Here is a 20874-nt window from a genome sequence, read left to right as displayed (position 1 = left end):
TGGAAATGGCCAAAACCCCTCTACAGCCAGACTAGTCAACCATCTAAAACCAGCCAACCAGCCTAGGCTGATTTAAGCTGGATTTTTGTGCAGGGAAGCGATCAGCTGTCCATTGGATCTTATTGCTGTTGTGATGGCGAGCAGCTGCTTTGCTTTTTTATTTTTTATTTTTTTTCATTTAAAAAGCGCATTAAAGCTGGGAAACAACCTGAAAGAAGACAATACAGCACTATCACAATCATCAGGGGCCTCATGTATCAACGCTGCGTACGCACAAAAACTTTGCGTACGCCAGGTTTCACGCTCAGAATCGCTCACGTTTGGATTTACTAACAATGAACTGAACGTGGGAATTTGCGCAGGTTCACGGCAGCTTTCTGGCAGGCGTACGCACATTTTTTGTGCGTGTCTGTTTTATTTCCATTGGCGACTCCTAGAGGCAGTTGTGTTAAATTCTTCTCTACAAAGTGTCTGATCCTTGCAATGGCGTCTGTATGAGACGGGTTCATATAGTAGGTATGTAAGATTTCCATACCATACAGTTGACCAGCTAAACATTAAAGCACAATTTGCAGCGGTCGCCTGTTTTCCCAATGTAATCTGAGCTATCTACTGCACGCACATTGCTATAAAGACACTATGTGAAGATAAATTTGCATGCGTGAATCAGAAACATTTCCATTCAATAAATGTGCAAATAAAATATGATGCACAAACTTACTGATGATTCCTACTTGTCTTTCTCGTGATAAATAGTGGGCAAAATCTGATATGTAGCGGGGAAAATAAAGAAGAATGAATTCATCAGACGCTGGATTCGAGCCGAGTTATGCTCGAACGTGTCAGTACATGATCATATGCTTCTTATGAGGTGCGCCACTGAGACTGCGAAGGGTATCGCAACATTTTACAGATATAAACCACACTATTTCTTTTTTAAATGCACTCAGTGCGATGTTCAGACCCAACTGTGTTAACCGTATCAGCTAAACTCTCCCACTCTATTTTTTTTCTTTTGTTGTTAATTCCGCCGAACAAACTTGCAAATAACACCGCTTTTCTCCGGTCTACCTCCGAAAGCAGCACCTCCATTTCACATTCTGTTCAAAGTTTCTCTTTTTGCTTGCTTTTGCCATTGCTTTTTCGTTGGGTTTTTACATTAGCATAGTCATTAGCATATTCATACGGGGGAGGAGGCAGGGAGGGGTTTTGTGCTCGTGCATGTTGCGCTCAGTTTCACGTTCATTCGGATGTACAAAAGAATATGCGTGAGACTCGGCGTACGCAGTGTTTCATACATCTGAATTTTTTTCTGCGTACGCACATTTACAGCTTTGTGCGTACGCAATGTTTTAGTAAGATTTCCACGCAAGTCTTCGTACATGAGGCCCCTGAATTTTTTTCTGCGTACGCACATTTACAGCTTTGTGCGTACGCAATGTTTTAGTAAGATTTCCACGCAAGTCTTCGTACATGAGGCCCCTGAATTTTTTTCTGCGTACGCACATTTACAGCTTTGTGCGTACGCAATGTTTTAGTAAGATTTCCACGCAAGTCTTCGTACATGAGGCCCCAGCACTTTTAATAGTTTATTTTATGACAATCCTATGTAATGTTATTCACGTGTAACATTTATAATGGGAGTCAATGAGATTAATGGATTTCAAAGGCCTAAGTCAGTGGGACCACTTTGGGATGCCCCACGTCTCAGGGGTACAACTTATACCCCCTTGCGGGGTGTGTTCGCACTCACGCTTCAACCATTTTTAGATTGTCATAAATCCCATATTTCTACGAAATTTATTCAAAGGTTGTCCCCATGTTATGTCAATTTGATTTTTGGCCCCCTTATAAAAGCCATAGCACACCAATCCTGATAAAACCGGATGTTTTGACAACACTTTCAAGGCATTCAGTGGTGTAAAGTAACAAATTACAAATACTCAACTTACTGTAATCGAGTCGTTTTTCTCAGAAGTCTTTTACTTTCCCTCTAGTAAATTTTTAATGCTGTATCTGTACTTTTATTCCATTATTTTTCTTCAAACAGCAGTCACTACTTAATTTTTTTGTGGTCTATGGGGATTGGCTGAGTAGTCTTGTGATTATTGTCCAATCAAGTCGCACATAGAAGGTAAATTGCGTCATACTGAATTACCTGGAGACATGGGCAATTTCTTATAGCTGCAAACTATTTGGAAGCATTAAAAGTGTCCAAGAAGATGTCCAAAATCTTTACACGCATTGATCCAGAGACTGTTAGATGCATGTCACTGATGTAAAGATGACGAACACCAAGCAGGCACAAGACGTCAACATGACGTGAGATTGACGTTGTACCTCAATATCGTGGGACTTTGCATTTTGTTTGGAGATGAAAATCATGTTGACATCATAACCCAACATCAGGCCAATGTCATTGTCTAACGTCCAACCTAAAAGTATCAAGTACACATCGTCAATCACACAACTTCAACCTGTAACATCATTAGACGTCTAAGGATGTTACAGCTTCATGTTGTTACCACTATGTAGTCTATCAGACGGATTGGATTCTGGTTGCCATACCTAAGTAATAAATGTCAATATTTGTAGTCAATATGATGTTGGTTTAAGATGTTGGCTCGACGTTGGATTTTGGCCACTTTCCAACATAACCTAAATCCTTAGACACTGGCTTGATGTTGAATTTTGGTCATCTGACATCTAATTGAACCTAATATTAAAGTCTTATGACGTTGTGTGCCTACTGGGCAATAACTAAATGCACTACAGAATGTTACGATTACACACATCTACAAATTACATGTTACTGAACCAGATTTTTACAGCGTAATACTCACTTCCTACTACTCTTGAGTACTTTTGAAAGGGCTACTTTTAACTCCTACTTCAAGTAATATTTACAACAGATACATTTAGTCTACTTGCACTACATTTTTAGACAAATAATTGTACTTTTGCTGAAGTATTATTTTTCATTTGTCTTTTCAATGAAAACATCTAACAAACAGAGCAATGGAACAGACAGAAAAGCAAGCAGCTTACAAAGATTGGTTCAAGGATGATGACCGGTGGCTGTGACTGAATTAAAGGACATTTTGTGTTTACATGTTTGGCTGATATTATGATCTGCGTCAAATCGATAAATAATTTCGTTTAACTCTTTCCTTGCCGTTTACGAGAGAAAATGCATCATTGCCATTGATGAGTACAGTAATCTGTGTTTTAGGTGTCAGATGCTGTGTTTTAGGTGTCAGTGAAATCTGAGAGAGAGAAAGTAAGATTGTGGATAAACATTAGAGTGATACAACCTTCCTTTGGCTTAATCTCTACCGTTTTAGATCTGTTTTAAATGTTGTCTTGACAAGAGACCAAAATAAACAAGCATTATTTTTAGGATTTGTGTCATTGTGCTACTACTAACATACTAGGCTACCCAATTTGGCAAATAAGATATACACATATACCCATAAAATTATATATATTTTATTTATATCTAATATTTGTTTATATCTTTTTTTTCATCAAAAAATTGTTTGCAAATTTCTGGCCAAAAGAAAATGAATAATAATAATAATAATAATATTAATAATAATAATAATAATAATAATAGTTTTGTATGATTATTACTGGAGTAAAATTATTAATAATTGCTTTTACCAGTGTTTTATGCCTATACTAAAAAGGATTTTACTTGCCATAATAAACAAAACTGCTAAATTATGAATCAAAAGGCATGAAGTAGATTCTGTACAACAATTTGTTTACACGGTTATAATGTAACGCCTTTTGCATATCAAGTACTATACACGGGTCTTATTAGATTTAATGAGCAACCAAACCAAGTGGAAAAAAAAAGCCAAAGATTTTACCCTTAACCCGACTGAATCCTTGCTGCAAGACCTGAAGCAAGTAGTTCATGCAAAACAGTCCAAATATATCACTGACCTGAAGAAATGCTGTAAAATGGGCCAAAATATCCTTATGTGGACGTGACACGCTAAAAATCGAAATATCCCAAAGGTATGCCTTGGGGATGATTGTGAATGAATGTGTTTTCGTAAAGCTTTCTTTCTGCCTGGTGTGTGTGTGTGTTGTTGGAGCAGATTTAAAAATAAATAATTATTATTGGGATGGCCATAAATAAATCATCATGAGTGAGTCATGATCATTAACAGCAGCAGGTCAGGGATGACATATGAATTAATGGACGTTTAAACATGCTGTAAAGGCTCTCCAGGGTCGCCAGCTCTTTGCAGCATGTTTTATGGTCTGCTTCTTGTGTCAGTGAATGTTTAATACTCAATTACAGTCCTTCGGCTCTGCCAATGGAGGCTGGTTCACAATCAATGACAAAACTGAATGCAATCTTCATTTGAATGTTTTCCTGTAAAGCTCACTGAGAGCATATGAAGCCTCATCATAATGACGCAGCATGCAGCTCCTTTCCACTTTCAATACAGAGAGCTCCTCCACATGACACAGAGAACCATGACGCACCCGGTTTGACCGACCACCTCCATGGGCTTCATCACATTTTCACCCTGTAAAGCTCTGCCAACAAGACTAAGCACTTTGCTGTCCTCACACCCCGAGGGTGGAATAAACTTTCTCAACTTTTTCTATGTGTGAACAGCAAAAGTCACCTCTTCCAAAACTTGTGCATTGAAAAAAAAGTCATTCAGTTTATTAATAGTTAAGATATAATATATGGCATATTTACAACCAGAATCAGCTGTTGACCTATTACTATCCTTTAGAACCATTAGGATTTAGCCATTTGTTAGCAATATTTAAATATGTATATAAATAATTTAAATGTTATACAATTTATTTGTTAAGTGATCAGTTTTATATATATTGATAAGTACTCAATGATTCAAACAATCTGTTTTCAAACAACTCCATTCAGTGATCCATTTAGAACGAGTCTCCGGTAAACAACTGAGTGATTTAAGGATCCATTCAGAATGAGTCTCTGGTAAGCAACTCAGTGATTTAAATGATTTGTTCAGAATGATACTGGTAAATAACTCACTGACTCTAATAACCTATTCAGAGTGAGTCTCCAATAAACAAATCACTGATTCAAGAGACCCATTTAGAGCGAGTTTCTGGTAAGCAGCTTACTGATTTAAACAATCCATTCAAAAAGAGTCTCCGGTAAACAACTCAGTGATTTAAATGATTCGTTCAGAATGATTCTCCGGTAAATGACTCACTGATTTAAATAACCTATTCAGAGTCAGTCTCCAGTAAACAAATCACTGATTCAAATGATCCATTCCGAGGGAGTTTCAGAGTGAGTCTCGGTTAAACAGCTTACTGATTCAAACAATCTATTCAAAAAGAGTCTCAGGTAAACAACTCAGTGATTTAAATGATTCTTTCAGAATGATTCTCCGTTAAATGACTCACTGATATAAATAACCTATTCAGAGTCAGTCTCCAGTAAACAAATCACTGATTCAAGTGATCCATTCCGAGGGAGTTTCAGAGTCAGGCTGTGTCTCAATTCCAAGAACGCAGAGAACGGACTTGCGTTCTTGTGGAGACCGGTCTTGCCAGGTGTCCTTGGAAGAATGAACTCAGGAGACTGCGAGGACAGAGAATGCGTCCTTTGGGAAATGGGATGCTGCGTTCTTCCTGATGGTCAAGTGACCTTCACGCATTTTAAATGGAAATCATTTAAACATTACAGCACTCATACAACGATTTATTGTTTTCTCTTTTCTTAAAAATATATACTTTGCATAAAAACATTATAAATATACTCTGCACAATATAAATAAAACAAATTTTAATACGAATTTCAGCAAACAAACACCCTTAATGTGTTTATTCCTTTTTTTAAGATATTCACGTTAATGTTTATTTTCACAGTTTCATTTAGGAAAACTCCTGAGGTAAATAAGTGATATCTCTGAACTTTAATAATAAATCTAAATTAAATGCTGCGCTTCATACCTCCATTCGCAATGACTTCTGGGACTTCCAGAGAGAGTTCCGTGCTCAAGTCTGCATCAGTGCGTCCTCGATATCATGATCACATCCGGGAAGTTTCACGCGTCCTCCGTACTTGCGGTCTTGAGTATTGGAACTAAACTTAGGCAGCTGATGATGACGTTGCACGAGAACACGAGGACACAAGACCGCTGAAGAACGCATATTGAGAAACAGCCTGAGTCTCGGTTAAACAGCTTACTGATTCAAACAATCTATTCAGAGTGAGTCTCTGGTAAACAATTTACTGATTCAAATGATCCATTCAGAGTACCTAAGTCTCCATTAAACAACTCACTGATTCAAATGATCCAGTTCAAGTGAGTCTATCATATACAGCACAATAAAGTGCAAGATGTCTATGGTGCTATTTGATGCAATTGTCAGTCCAGCACATCTGCAATTTTCACTTGTTGAGGCACGTTGTTTAAATAGCAATTCCATTTGTGCCACTTTGGGGACTCATGGGTGTGCTGGTCTAAAAATGAGGTGTGTTAATGCACATTTGTTGGTGTGTTGCTATTTTGTAGAACTAAAATTGACTGCGCCATTGACCATCTAAAAGCTGCTCTAAAGTCCAGCGCAGAGCGCATTAGTTATGTGCATATGCAGGTCCAAACTTGTACACATTGCTAAATACACACTGGAACAATGGATGTACAGCAATACACAAATATCTTTACATATGAACAAAATTCAAATGTTACAAAAATCATTATTTTCTACAGAAGTATATATATATATATATATATATATATATATATATATATATATATATATATATATATATATATATATATGACAATTTGCATTTGTATAATGTTATTATTATGAGTGGTATTATATATTATATGCATATTTGTATTTGTTTTGAATAAAAACAAGTTTAGATTTGTCCGCCTGTGGGGTTTTAGAGACGTATGCATTATCATATGGGGCATAAGAATAGGAAGTGTCTTTGGATAGAAGACCAATCTTTGTTATTTTTGGTCATTTATTCATTTGCTGGAAATAAAACTGAATTTAGTTTTGAACCAAATTTTTTGCACTAACAAACAACTGTAAATTAAATATGTAGGCTGATGGATGTCTTCAGTGAAGTAATTTTCCACCATTTCCCCATCCATGAAAGTAAAGGAGTAAAGTAAAAAGAAAAGTAAAGATAAAATAAAGAGGGTGAATGGAAGAGGCTCATTCTTTATCCTTGCGCTGCAGATGGTCTGTGTAACCATTTTCTCGCTAGTAAAGCATACAGTTTTTCTACTTACAAAGTCCACCATGTAAATAGCAAATGCACCATGGTGCGACACAACTGACTCTTAAAAGGAATGAGAGATGAGACTCTAATTAGTTTAAAGCATGTTATGCTCAAAACACACCCATAACTCATTGTAAGAATAAGCACGACCCTGTTAGACCATGAGTCGGGGCACAGAGCGTATGTTTTCGTCCTTAAAATAGCAAACATTGATTCAACACGACTTTAATGCTTTTGCGCCATGCGCTTTAGACTTTACACCTAGATCATTACAATAGACCCCTTAAAAGTATTTTCTTAAAAACACTTAAATCATTTTACAAAATAAAAAAAGAAATAGAATCTGCACTGAAACATTTTTTACTCAAATTTGCTCAGGTCTTAAATTATGTTTTTTTTCTTTAGTCTGAACACTCAAAAAATATGAGTTGAAAAAAATGATTACTTTTTGTTTAAACTACTTCTATAAAATGAGCTGAAACAACACAAACATTTTTGGGGGTACAACTTATTTGTTTTATGTTCAATCCACGTTCCATGTTCAATACATTAACATAATTCTTTCATGTTGTCCCAACACAAATCAATTGTGTGGAACCCTGCATTTTTTTTTTACAGTGAACTCCATATTAAAAAAGTAAAATCTCATCAGACTGCTGCATTTTGTCTCTGCTGTATCCAACATCATACCTTACAGGGTTAATGTGTTAGTTTTCAATCAGGATAAAGTCTGAGAAAATGGATGGACTGCTTTCTCTGCACAGAATTAACTTCCCATCATTGACTGATAGAGGCAGACATCCGCAAAGCATCTTCTCCCAGCATGATGCATTACAGTGGTGATGAGTTCGTTTGGTCTCATTATTATTCTAACGGCCGTCTGAATGATCCAGGTGGTATTTGATAACTTTGGATATGCGGCAATGTTTCAAACTGCAGTAATTTTCTTTTTGGCATTCAAAGCATTCCCCTTACTCAATAAAATAATGACCACCAACATCAAGCAATTCAAGACACACATTTGTTCTGTGTGACCTTCAGAAATGTTAAAAAGAGTGCTGGGTATTTTATTTAGTGTGTACACTTATGGCTAAAACTTTATGATTAGGAAATAAAACTAAATAAATATATTATAAAATGTATATTTAATCAGAAATATGGTGAACCGTTTAAGAGTATTGATGTGCAATATTATGACATTTTACAAAGTGTTTTATATCTTAATACATTTATTTTTAATGCATCGTTTTTGTATTTGCAATTCCATATACTTATCCTTATTTAAATGTGTTTTATATTGTGAAATATTATTGTGATTTTGTAACCACAGAACTGCCGCTCAATAGATATTTTCTCTTTTTCTGAACATTCTCTGTAAACCCTAGAGATGGTTGTGCGTGAAAATCTCAGTAGATCAGCAGTTTCTGAAACACATCCCATCTGCCACCAACAACCATGCCACATTCAAAGTCACTTAATCCTTGTGATTGGCTGATTAAAAATTGCATTAACGTTGAACAGGTGTACCTAATAAAGTGGCCTGTGAGTGTATATAAATTCACATATGATTTAAATACATTTATTTGAAATATTGTTCTCATTTAGCCTGTCAGTGTGAGAAAGTGACTATTTTTAAAAATAATTTTATACTGTAATAATGCAAAAAGATTACATTAGATAGATTGCTGTAAAAAGTGAAACTACAGAATGAAACACAATGAATATATATCTAAAGTTATATATCTAACCTTCTTTTCTTTTTTAAATATTTCCCAAATGATGAACAAAGCAAGGAAATTTTCACAGTATATCTGACAAAATCTTTTTTTCCTGAGAAAGTCTTATTTGTTTTATTTTGGCTAGAATAAAAGCAGTTTTTAATAAAAAAAAATTAATTAAATAAAAATTTTTTTTAGCCCCTAGGCTATATATTTTTGTCTATATAGTCTACAAAACAAACCACTGATATACAATATCTTGCCTAATTACCCTAACCTGCCTAGTTAACCTAATTAACCTAGTTAAGCCTTTCAATGTCTCTAAGCTGTATAGAAGTGTCTTGAAAAATATCTAGTCTAATATTACTTACTGTCATCATGGCAAAGATAAAATTAATCAGTGATTAGAATTGAGTTTTATTAAAAGTATTATGTTTAGAAATGTGTTAAAAATCTCTGTGTTAAACAGAAATTGGTGGAAAAAATAAGGAGGGGGGATAATTATTCTGACTTCAACTGTATAAAATATACTGGAGCATCTGAAATAGCTATTAGCAGATTACCTACCTGTGGATATTTCCAAAAACAGTGGATGTTAGATGGACATGTTCACATTTTTGGTTAAAAACATTGTTTATTTGCTGATTGCAGTAAAGCGTTTACTCTGTAATTGAAACAATCCTCTCTCGTATTTTCAGCTAAATTAATGCAGCACCACTATGATAAATGTTGATAAATGGATGCCAAAGCCTCTCATACTCACTTGGGGCTCTCGTTGTTTTAACAAAATCTATCATTTGAACATTTTCAGTCAGACGCTGCTCGCATCCATAAATCAAACCCAATCTGTCACACTGACTTTTTTTTTTTTGGTGTGAAATGGATGTTTAGTTTGTGTCAAGTGTGTTTATCTGTTGTTAAAAATGTGTTCCCAGTAGAATTTGCTGTCTAAACAATACAGTGGATAAATTGTGTCATTGGAGTTGACTGAGTTGTGGCTGGACTGATTAGATTTGACTTTTGTTTCAGCTTTGAGTGAGAGATGTGCTACCTGACAGAGTTCAGGATGTGCTCGCATATGGGATGGAGTGACCTAGATACGTACTCTCTAGAGAAGAGCGAAGTGTGTGTGTGTGTGTGTGTGTGTGTCTGTCAGGGCACACAGAGGTGAGGCCTGCTCTCTACAGCTGACATGCGCTCAATGAAAATATCTTTACTTTATCTGAAGCATGAGGACTGCTGGAGTTTGACTCTGATGTAGACTTTTCTTCAAAACTCTGGTGGGGGTAAGATTTTTTTGTGTTGTTGTTGTTGTGGGGAAGTCTACGTTTTATTGATAAGAAATACAGTTAAAACTAAATTTAGTTAACAGTACACTCACCGGCCACTTTATTAGGTACACCTGTGCAACTGCTTGTTAATGAAAATTTCTTATCAGCCAAACACATGGCAGCAACTCAATGCATTTTAGCATGTTCACATGGTCAAGACGATCTGCTGCAGTTAAAACCAAGCATCAGAATGGAGAAGAAAGGTAATTTGAGTGACTTTGATCGTGGCATGGTTGTTGGTGCCTGATGGGCTGGTCTGAAGAATTCAGAAACTGCAGAGCTTCTGGGATTTTCCTGCACAACCATCTCTAGGGTTTACAGAGAATGGTCTGAAAAAAATCCTTGTTGATGCCAGAGGTCAGAGGAGAATGGCCAGACTAGTTTGAGATGACAGAAAGGCAGCAGAAACTCAAACAACCATTCGTTACAACCGAGGTATGCAGAAGAGCATCTCTAAATGCACAACACGCCTAACCTTGAGGCGGATGAGCTACAGCAGCAGAAGACCACACCGGGTGCCACTCATGTCAGCTAAGAACATGAAACTGAGGCTCCAATTGGCACAGGCTCACCAAAATTGGACAATAGAAGATTGGAAAGATGTTGCCTGCTCTGATGAGTCTCAACAACATGAAACCATGGATCCATCCAGCGTTGCTTCAATGGTTAAGGTTGTTGGTGGTTTAATGGTGGGGGATATTTTCTTGGCACACTTTGCACCCATTAATTACAGTTGAGCTGACGGTGTCCATCCCTTTATGACCACATTGTACCCATCCTCTGATGGCTACTTTCAGCAGGAAAATGCGCCATGTCATAAAGCGCAAATCATCTCTGACTGGTCTCTTAAACATGACAATGAGTTCACTGAACTTAAATGGCCTTAAATGGTCCCCAGAGCTCAATCCAATAATAGTCACAAGTCTTTTGATTATTACTATACATCTGAATGAGTGTTTACTTCCTAGCCAAATCGTCCTAGAAAATATCAACTTTTATCTTCCGTTGGTCATAGTACATGATGAAACTACAAAAGTCAAGCTAAGAAAATTATTGAAACTCTTTGGGAATTCTTGAGTGATGCTAATGGTCTAATCTGATTCAATGATTTAAACTAAGCAAATAAGCTAAAAATGCTCCGGTCAGACCTGGAGTTAAATAGATTTAAAAATGATGAGCCTCAATTAGTTAACTTCTATATACTGTAGGGAAGCCTATTTTCAAAAAGAAAAAATTGGTGTTTCTTTAAGTATCATTTCACAGCAGCAGTCACCATGTCTGTTTACTGATTGTCGCAGCTTGAGATTTACAGTTTCAGCCAAGAAAACCCCCAAGATAAATGTACACATGATCTGTTGATATTTTTGACAACACGCATTGTTAACACATACTGTACACCACATATACTATTGTATAGTATTGCCAAGAATGAATTCTAGCTGTCACAGTAAAATAATATACATATAATATACATAAAGTTCTCCATGATTGTTGTTTAGCGTAAATCATGTAGTCGATACAAACAGGCTGTCGATTTATTAAATGATGTACTATTTCCTGCAAAGCTTTTTATTCAGCAAAATGATGCCTTTCCTCCATTGAAATCCATTAAAAAATGACCTCTGTCTCTTTTCCCACATGCTGGCAGAGCATTAGTGTTAGCATTAGCTGTTATCCCTTTCGGCTAAAGCTGTTAGAGCTTTCTGTCTTGCCTTATTCTACTGGTGTTGGCAGTGATTTCCTCAGACATGGCTTTGAGTTTTCTCTTTTGTCCGTCAATAAAGTATGCTTTGTATTAGATTTGTAGACATTATCTGTCATGACCACTGTGTTTTTTGTTATGTTTAAGTTTTATGAAAAACTTCCTTTTTGAAATGTGTCATCCATCATGTGGTGCTGCTTCCCATTATATAACGTTCAAAGCTAACATTAGCATGTAAAGCAGAAGATTGTACATTTAATATTGACAGATATTGAATTTAAATGCTGAATTTCCACATGGAAAATACACATCGAGACTATGCGGCAAAATAAATAAATACATTTGCGAGAGATAACTTTATTAGTGCACTAAATTGCGAACCAATTGGTTTTTAATCAGGATTGTTATTTTTTGCAATTGTTCAAATTATTTTGCTTCTTACAATGTGGCTGTTGCCTTTGAATTGCCTAAAAGTTAATAAAATGACATTCAGAGGAATTAAAGTGAAAGTTCCACCCTCAGTGGCTGCTGGACATTCTGTAAACGTCCAATTGAATGTCTGGGAAAACTACATCCTAACAGAGGTTTGTTTCCGGTGGCCATTTAGGGGATTTTCTAGGAGGTCAAGACAGATATTTTGAAATATTTGATTCTGCATGAATCTGACCACATTAGTCTGTGCCACTGAATTAAGGAACGTTTGACTAAAGGTGCTTTCGCACCTGTCGATCAATTCTCTTGTTCTGAAACAGGGATTAAAATTCTTACAATGTTGCACTTGATTCTTGGTGTGGTTTGCTTTCACACTGCAAAATTTCTAAATGGACCAAAATAACTAAAACAAATAAACTCTCCTCACGTTGGTCAGAGTTTCAGATTTAATTTTTCAAAGTCCTACTTAGCTGTCAGGCGTCCTTATTTTAATTTTTGGCAATGAGCAATAAGACATTACAAGAGAAAAGCTGCTCTTTAATTTTGACTGGTGACACCCACAGACATCGTCACCAAATATAAATCAGAGAGGTAAGACTTTCTTATACATAGCAGTTAGCTTATGCATTAAAGGCTTTACATTATAGAAAGAAATAACAGATAAACCAAGACTGTAGTTCGGTCAATTTTCCTAACTGTTAAACTGCTCTCGTTAATAGCTCAGCATGCTTTTTACTTTTATTTGACATGAACCTCATATTTACCCGTATGAATGACATACTGCCCTACTCATAATTTCTCTCTTCATACAGCATAAATAAATATATGCCTACCTATTACATATCTAAAATACACTGTGATATAGCCTGGTTTGTTAGTTCATTGGATCGTTTTGCTTTCTCACTACACTCTCAGAATTAAAGGTACATGAGCTTACACTGGGTAGTACCTTTTCAAAAGATACAGATTGGTACTTAAAGGGTCCATATTGGTACCTCAAAAGTATATATTAGAGCCTAAAAATTTTAAAAGGAACACTTTTGTCATTTTTAATTACTAATTTGTACGCTTGAGGTACAGTATTAATATGGACCTTTAAGGTACAAATTTGTATCCTTTGAAACGGTACCACCCCAGTGACAGCTTGGAAACCTTTATTTCTGAGAGTGTACAATCGATCCGCCCCAGAGTTCGTTTCAATCGAGCCGAGACCACCTTATTCAGGCGATCTGGGACTGATTGTTTTGGCGTGGATCCGAGCATGATTGTGGGGTTCATACATGCCAAATGAACTGTACCAGCTGGGGAGGTGTGAAAGCATTGTAAATGTTCTGTGTGCGCTTTAATTTTTGTTGTTTAATTGAGTTTATATTGCACACACACACACACACACACACACACACACACACACACACACGCAAAGATACACACAACAACCTTTTAAAAGTATTTTAAAAGTACTATTGTGTTAATTCCATTGGTAGCAATTTTGTCTTGATTGACATGTTTAGTGTTTACTGAATGTCGCACAAATGTCCATGGTCTGTAAATGATTCGCTAATGTCCTCTAGATATTTGACGAACATCCCCTGTTAATAGACTTCGAGATATCCCCATGATATCGGAGAACCCTTCACAAATATGTCCTTGGTATCTTTCTTTTATTATCAGGATGCCTGCTGGATTACATGATATGCAAATGTTTTGTGGGACTACTTCCTTCCTACAAAATCATTTTAATGCACATTTATTGTCATCATAATTCTGATGTCCAAACACATTAGCAGGACCTTCCCCTGCACACACTCTATTTACTCCTTTAATGCGGCACTAACATTTATAATCCCAAACAGCCTCACAGGTGTTTCAGTGGATCGTTAATCTTCACAAGGCCAACTTTAAAGAAAATGCAGTATTTCCACATAAACCCACTAAGGAGAACAAACAACAGACCTGTAGCTCATATTAACTATCAATAACGTTAATTAATATTCCAGCCTGCACAAAGCTTCTTAATTAAATATCCCAAAGAAGCAACCATTGACTGTTAACCTAAAGAATATTGAAGAACAGCAGATATTGCATTGTGTGTTTTCTTCACCGGTTACACATTTGTTGCATTCCATTGCAAAAAATATATAAAAATAAATAAATAAAGTAGAATTATCAAATACAAGACAGGAATGTGGCAAGAGCGACTTTGATGCAAACTCAGGAAAGGTATCAAGTCCTACAGGTCAAACAAACTCTGTCCTAATGATAGACAACCGTAACACATTGCTGGTGATATTGTAATAAAGTGAAGGGTAAAAAGTGTGTCCTCAGACGGATGTTTGTGCTGCTCATCCCTGCCTCATTATTTTTATGTCACAGCATTGGGCCGCGTTTCACTGATGGTGTCATAATAGGGCTGGAGGGAACAGCTGCTCTCTGTCAAGGAGACTTGTGGAGCTGCAGGTCCAATGGATGGCCACTCCAGCCACTGATTGATGGATCTGTGGGACGACTCTTGTCCTCCGAGCGGCAGAGACAGAAACTCCACCATGGCTGCCTGACAAACGCAAGTTAGACCTGCTAAAATCCTGTCTTGTCCTGAGTAATATTAGGATTTTTATGTCTTTGGCATTACTCTGTGCCATTACTTTTACAACTGCTTAATGTCACTGTTAAAAAAAATGTCTGCTATGATTTCAGATATTCTTTTTGTTGTTTTATTCAGTTTTTTTTTTTTTGTAATGCATTGTGCTAGCTTTATCTCATCTTCATCCACTTTTGATGATGATGTGATGACTTGCGAGATGAAAGTAGACACTGGAAAAAAAGGAATTTTATATCTTTCGTGTATGTTGAATGGGTGCCATACCTGTCAACATTGGGATGTGAAAAAAGGGATATGCCCACCATAATAAGGGATCACCCCCCCCCCCTCCCCTCCCCCTAAAAAAATCCCCAGATTACTAAATATGTTCATCTGGAGCTGTTTTATTGTAAATAAACAGTCAAACAATTAAACGAAAAAATAAGTAGTATACATTAGCAGCAAATAAATTAGCAAACAGTTTAGCTTATTAAAATTAATAGCTGTTATCTTTACTTTACTGTATAACTTAGAAATTCTGATTAAAGAGCAATGAATTAATCTCTCATTTATTTCATTTTTTTGTTTGATTACATTAAATAACAGCCGTGTCACTTTAAAAATGCACACCCCTAACATTATAATGAAAGCATTTGGTTGCTTTCATAACTTTTTATGCTCATTTAGGACAAAATTAGTTTGAAAAAACCCTCACCAAGATCGACATCTTTAGATGTTATTATTATTAATTTTGTGTAGCCTATATGTCTGTTCAAACACGCACCTAAAATCTAGACTTTTGCTCTGCTTCATATCACGTGTACTCTATTTGTTTGGGAAACAGCATCTACTTATCACTATGGAGCGCGTCAGCTGACAGTCACGAACTGCTATATGACTCTTGAGGAATGCATAGGAGTGGCGATGGCACCTGTAATGAAAAGGAATGTGAATCTCGATGTTTTTCATTCCTAAATAAAACCAAAGCACAGAACAGACTCACATTAAGGAGAAAGGGGCGGCACCTGGTGGTTTGGCGGTATGGGTTGTGTCTATAGGAAGGAATTGGCTTTTTAATGTTTATTGCCACCCTTCAGAGAAAGAGTAAAAATATGGGTAGAAATACGAGAAAATACCTTAACGGGATGATTGTGGGATAGAACTGTAAAATACGAGAGAATCTAAGTGTAATTAAGTGTAATTAAATCTAATTAAGTGTAAATAGGCTCCTTACAGTAACATAAATGTCAAGGTGATGCAAATCTATAGAAATAAAGGGGTTTTGGCCCACAACACACTATACACACTTAAATTAAAATATTGATGTTGTCACCCTAGACCAGGGGTCATCAATCTCGGTCCTGGAGGGCCGGTGTCCCTGCAGGGTTTAGCTTCAACTTGCTTTAACACACCTGCCTGGGTGTTTCAAGTATACCTAGTAACACCTTGATTACCTTGTGCAGGTGTGTTTGATTAGGGCTGGAGCTAAAATCTGCAGGACACCGGCCCTCCAGGAACAAGTTTGGTGACCACTGCCCTAGACCAAAATCCAGGGTTTATTATGAGAATGGTCAGGCAAACAATGGTCAACAGGGTCAAACAGGTACATGCAGGCAATTCCAGAGTCGTGGTCAGTAAACAGGCGAGAGGTCAAAAGGCAGGCAGCAGACAGGAAGAAACAATATAACAAAGCAAAACAAAGCTAGGGTCAAAACAGGCAAGGCAAGGAAAGCGAGTTGTAAAGTTCAAAATTCAGAAAAACAAGACTCAGCCATGAGGGTGTCAGAGTGAGCCGTTTATATGTGAGTGTAATCAGTCCATGAGCAGCTTCAGCTGTGTGAGTCTAATCAAAGGAGGCTTGAAACAGGTGAGTGTGTGTTGTGCCTGACAGCACTTGTAGTTCGTATGGAGGCAGGATTGTAGTCCATGTAAATGTGAATGTTCTCCAATGATCTATGAAGGTTAGATTGCTGGTGATTGTGACAGTATCCTAGCTTCTTACTGCAGTGAGTGTTAGTTAAAAAAGAAACTGAAAATACATTAACTTACTCCAACATTTATTCAAATTTGTTTTTTAATATTCAGAAATGAAACACTGAGCAAACTGTAAGCACAAATAAAATGACCTTACCTTTCTGTAAACAAGTTCACCTCAAATTAGGGAGATAGTGTAGCTTATTATACAAACCAAAAATAATAATTATAAAAAAACAGGACACTCAGCAAACTAACAAGGCTGATAAGAGCCCTTCTGTAGCTTATGTAATAACAAAATAACTATCATAGATGCTACACAAAATATCACAACATTCAATGTACAGCTGTGGTACTGCAAAATGGCTGAAATATGTGCATGACAAAAATGTATATCTCCTATCCAGCATGTGGATGAGGTTTTAAATCCCTCTTTGGTCACTGCATTAAAAGGTACTGTGTCTTCAGCGAGGTAGTGAGTTGTGGCGTTAAGTTATCTCTTGGTGCCTTTGCGATGCATTTTCATACGGTGTAACAGTCACAAACATCTCTGAAATTGTACTTTGCTGTTGCTTGCTACTAGATTGAGTGTCACTGGCAACACTTTTAGTTAAGTTTTTTAGCAAGATACTCCTCATATGGTAAAGCTGCCTGTGGTGCTTGTTTAGGTGCTGGTTGTTGTAGTTCCTTATGCTGTGACAATAATTCTGTGACAGCTCTTACAAATGACCTGTTTTTGTTCGGTGTCTGTGACTTTGAAACCAAAATATTCTCATATTTCCGATGTGCTGTTTTACTTTGATTTTAATTTGTCTGTTAATGTTTCTGAAGCAGCAGACGGCTTTATCCCACTCTTCCGCGCTTCGCTGTTTGTTTGTTTTTTTATTGTGGGCTTTCCATGTTGTTCAGTTGTGCAATTCTGATTGAACACAACTAAAGTTTGCTAACTCAACTGGCTAGTAAGACTGTCACACACAGACGGCAGTCATGCATTTGCTGTGGGTGGGAGAAATTATATTATATATGTAATTTGCGTTAAACTAATCGCAACGTTTCAAATCGCGATTGCAATTCGATTTCAATGAATCGCACAGCCCTATCAGGCAGTATGCTCTGGCTTTCCATCTGAATAGGAAAGAATCAAATTCTCCAAAACTGTTTGCAAAGCTTACGATTACATATTCGGAATCACTGCTATAATTAAACATCAGCTGTCTCATAAGTTTCATTTCAAAACATCAAACAAAATCTTCATTTTTTTCAAGTTATGAAGCTAATGTGCATGTGCACTCAAAAGGAACAAGATCATGACACCAACCTCATTTACAGCCGTTCTACACATCATGCTCTGGATAATGATTTATCAGATCTGGCTGCTCTAATAAAGTAATCCACAACTTGATCTTATTGGCGATTCTCCTTCAGAAATGACAGCGACTCTTTGTTTACAAGTTTGTGGGGTGTTTGAGTAGTTGCTGTCATGTGATGTGCGTTTGATCGGACAGACTGTACTTCGCGTTCGTTTCAGACAGATTACAAAACCAAAAAACTTTTGTTCTCAAGTATAATTGGTTCATTTTAAACCATTCATTTTAGAGATTTCAAGCTTCATTTGGAAATATTTCTCATGTGTGTGAAGTAAGTAATTGCTGAAACTGCAGTGTGTTTGTTGACAAAATAATAAAAGCACACATCTGGTTCAAGCATCTCCCCTGGAGAAACGTCAGTCTATATCAATCGATGATTGGCTCCTGTACTAGTAGGCAGGGCTTTATTTGCCTTATTGATCACTACAGATTTCCACATTCAAAACTATATGAGTGACTATGTCTTGTGTATTCTGTAGTCTTTGTCTGGACCAGGCACATGGTTTGCAGAGTTTAAGAGGCTTTTAACTTAACATAGTTCATTGAATCCGAGCGTCTCTCACAAAAAATAACTGAAAAGTAAAAAAAAAAAGTTCTATTTAAAGCTCTACTCGTTTGTTGTTACATTGTGTACTAAGACTAAAGGAAATTTAGAAATAGCTATTTTCTAGGTCCTTATGACCTTGAACTTCTCTAACCCTTTTAATTCTTAAAACACAATTTTCAAAAACAATGTTATTTTTTAAGTGATAGGCAGTGGCATTAATTCTGTAAAATTATTAATAAATTCTTATTAATTTTAATTAATTTACAGTACAATGCAATACTATTACATGAGATATCAGCGCAAATCTAGTTTATTGTTTTACTGGACAGTAGATTAATCAACACCAAAGAGGGACAAAGTTGAATCTAACATCAATAAGGCAAACAGTTTTTCTTTTTTTTTTTCTATAGTAGGCTTTTTTATTTGAATTAAATCTTATCCTCTTAGAAATAAAGGTACACAAGTAGTACTCTTTCAAGCATCCATGTTTATACATTTAGGTTCTAATATGTCCTCTTTAAGAACAGAAGTGGTCCCAGTGACAGCTTTGGACCTTTTTTACTGAAAAAGTGAAGACGTAAAATGATCACACTTTTTATTTATGATTACTAAAATAGTTTATTATATCGTTTTGTCACCTTCACAACTGGCTTGCTTTTGTGTTTTTAGAAATGACACATTTTCCACCCTGAACACTGATGTGCATTACTATGGCAAATCTCTATGCAGCAGGAATGACCTTCACTGGGAACATTTTTTCACATTCACAACAGAAAATTAAAACGCTTTGTAACAGGATCAACAAGAAATTTTAAAATCATATGCTGTAGGCATCTGTCTGTGGTCGTGATAAAATCGCAGCTTGCAGCAAAGTCAGTACATAGCTACTGACAATTTATCATTTCATCTTTTTATGATAATCTGAGTTACAAAACTTTTAGAGCATTCATTTATTTAGTGAATAATAGTTATATTTACCAGTCAAGCTTCCTATTTGATAAAGGTTACAGGTTGATAGTCAGCAACAAAGGCTTAGGTTTCATCATTCAGGTTTTTTGTCATTAACTGATAACTGATAAAGCAGAGAATACATTGAGGGAAAGAGAGTGAAAGTAAACTAATACTGAACTAACTGAACATTTTAGTGAGTATCTTCTGTAAATGATGTTGAAAGTGTATAATAGTCAATCTCTTTTCCTAAGAGTAATTATTTTACTGTTTAAAGACACTCTGTATCTTCATCATTCTTTGTTTCCTTAGTTTTTGCTAATAAGGTGTAATTAAAAGAGTCTGTTTGTGCCTCACCAAGGTCAGTCAAGAGGGGAATTAAGTTCAGCAATTAATCTGCATAAACACTCCCTTCAGCAATAACCTGCTGGAAAGAGATACATAATCCCACAGTTTACTACATCCTTCAGCTCTGCGATATTTTTTCAGACTTTATCTTTATTCATACATAATAAAGCAGACCGAACCCAATACTGCAAACATGTCAGTTACAGCCAGCCTGAGAGGAAAATAATATAAATAGATAAATAAATAAATAAATAAATAAATAAACAAACAGATCATAGTAATGACTGACTGTATTGGCATGCATAATTGAGTCCACCCTAAAGTAATTTGCAAATCTAGTTTATTGGTTATACATTTGATTAGTCTGAGCCAAGCCAAATCTAACAAAATAATTTAAGATCAAGGTGCAAAAATAAGTAAACACCAATGATTATGTGAGAAGATCTAAAGGTTAAATAACAGGTTGTAATTTTTTAACACCTCTATTTGATTTTAAATAAATGTCCACTTTTTGTTATCCTAAAAGTAATAGGTGACCACACTATAATTTTTTATGAATATCTTTAAAGAAACAGATTTGTTTTTGTATAAATGCATCAATTATCTATATTCACTATAGAGTAATGGCTAAAATCTTTCTTTTCAAAGATGGTGTGAATATACAC

The 20874-nt window shown here is 36.1% G+C and overlaps 1 long non-coding RNA gene across 4 annotated transcripts in view; it reads left to right on the top strand.

Annotated features, from left to right (window-relative positions):
* The window catches only part of LOC141375642 (uncharacterized), a 217842-nt gene that overhangs the window by 184980 nt on the left and 11988 nt on the right, over nucleotides 1–20874 (top strand). For 2 of the 4 annotated variants that reach the window (XR_015498048.1, XR_015498050.1), the window contains one exon: nucleotides 14821–15011. The exons of the other annotated variants lie outside the window; for them this stretch is intronic. This is a non-coding gene — a long non-coding RNA (uncharacterized LOC141375642). The remainder of the gene's footprint in view (nucleotides 1–14820; nucleotides 15012–20874) is intronic. 4 annotated transcript variants of the gene reach the window in all.

Source organism: Danio rerio, chromosome 8, assembly GCF_052040795.2.
Source record: "Danio rerio strain M-AB ecotype USA chromosome 8, GRCz13ab, whole genome shotgun sequence".
NCBI classification, from domain to species: domain Eukaryota; kingdom Metazoa; phylum Chordata; class Actinopteri; order Cypriniformes; family Danionidae; genus Danio; species Danio rerio.
This window is presented reverse-complemented; position numbering and strand designations above follow the sequence as displayed.